Genomic DNA, 1,841 nt, shown 5'->3' with positions numbered 1-1,841 from the left:
CCTTTAAGTTCACTGTTGGTTGTTTTATTTGTTAAAAGTAAACCAACAAAAGGGTTAATCTTTTTTTTATGCTGTCATTTATCCATAATGTTTTAATGTTAAGTGTGATAACATGCTCTTGATTTGTATTAGATTTTTTTTTAGTTAGTTATTTAAAATCTTTTCTTTTTTCTATTTTCTATTTTTATTATCTTAAGTTGTTAAAAATTCCAGATTTTTTAATCATAATATTTATATTTAAGTGTATTCTATTTATAAAATTTTATTTTGTCATTAATTCTTTTGTATTTTTATCAGTTTGTATTGTCTTCAGTTGTCCAAGTTGTTAAAAATGTTATTTTTCTTAATAAATGCTGTATATTTAATTTGTTTGGATGGATTGCCATTTTGTTGTCTATTAGACGTATATATGCAGGCATTCATTCTATTATCTTACGTTTCTTGTGAGAAGATAATATCTTTATAGTCTAGAGATAAACATGTGAAATGAAGATGACTGGCTAAAGTTTGACATAACTCCTCGCAATGTCGGTTTTTGTGCTATTGTTTTCTGGCAGGCCCGAGCAGCTTCAGACTCGTGAATACGCTGCTAACGTAAGTGTGTGTTGTCTTTGCTCAGTGGCTCCATTCTTTTCTGTGATGCGCCTTCTTTTGTCTCTCAGAGCAGAAAAGAACTTGTTGTACCAGTGTCATTCTCACAAGTCTATCTATCAAAGTCATGAACAAATGTTCTGCCAGTAACGTTAATGGAATGTTCGTTCAACGTTATCGGGTTTTTAATAACGTTCTCAAAATGTAAGAGCAAAAACATCATTCAGGTAACGTTTTTCGGAAACACTCGTCTAATGTTACTGTTTCGGTTCCTGTAATGTTTTGTGTAACAAGAGGGAAAAAAAAAAGATTTTAAAACATTCGAACGTTCAGAGAAAATGAGAATACGTTTTTATAACGTGGCTTGGCTGCTGTCTGATTCTGAGCTGATATATAATACTCAACACTCCACTGAAGCTCATTGGTTTTGTGTTGGAAACCATCAGTCATAGTGTGATGGATTGTCAGTTATGGTTTTATTTGAAGTTAAGCTTCATTTGATGCATGAATCTTTGAATCAAATACATAATAAAGGTCCACATAAGTGTGAATATATCACGTCTAATACACTACGGCCAAAAGCCGTAGCTTGATTCTATTGTTATAGTGGTTGAGATCTTATACAATACAATTTATCTGTATCTTTGGTATTTACAAAGGAATGAAGACTAGTCGAGAAAATATGTCATGTCAAACTTGTTAAAATCGGTTTTGCTTCGTCGTCTGATGATAAATGACAAAAGGTGTGTAAAAGAATGCTAATTATTTGGACACCATTCCTGGTCATGCACATGCGTGTAAGTTTGTGTTTTGTGTTTGAAGACATGGGAATTTCACATATTTGTCTTTTGTCTGGGTGTGAAACCTCAATCAATGCAGTCGCTTCATTGTCTAGGTAACCGTGTCAGAGAAACTGGTTAAGCAGCTCAACAATAACTTCTGTTGATCTATATCATCTATGCTGCAAATCTTACATAAAATAACTAACACTCCAGACAAAGTTGAGTACAGATATCTAAAATAGCAGTAACAGTGCCAAAAAGAACAAAATAAAGTTAGATGCTGAAATTCTTTCACTGACATGGGAATTTCACATATTTGTCTTTTGTCTGGGTGTGAAACCTCAATCAATGCAGTCGCTTCATTGTCTAGGTAACCGTGTCAGAGAAACTGGTTAAGCAGCTCAACAATAACTTCTGTTGATCTATATCATCTATGCTGCAAATCTTACATAAAATAACTAACACTCC

The sequence above is a fragment of the Sinocyclocheilus anshuiensis genome, unplaced genomic scaffold (genome assembly GCF_001515605.1).
Source record: "Sinocyclocheilus anshuiensis isolate Anshui unplaced genomic scaffold, SAMN03320099.WGS_v1.1 scaffold971, whole genome shotgun sequence".
Lineage (NCBI taxonomy): Eukaryota > Metazoa > Chordata > Actinopteri > Cypriniformes > Cyprinidae > Sinocyclocheilus > Sinocyclocheilus anshuiensis.
Note: the sequence above shows the minus strand (reverse complement) of the source record.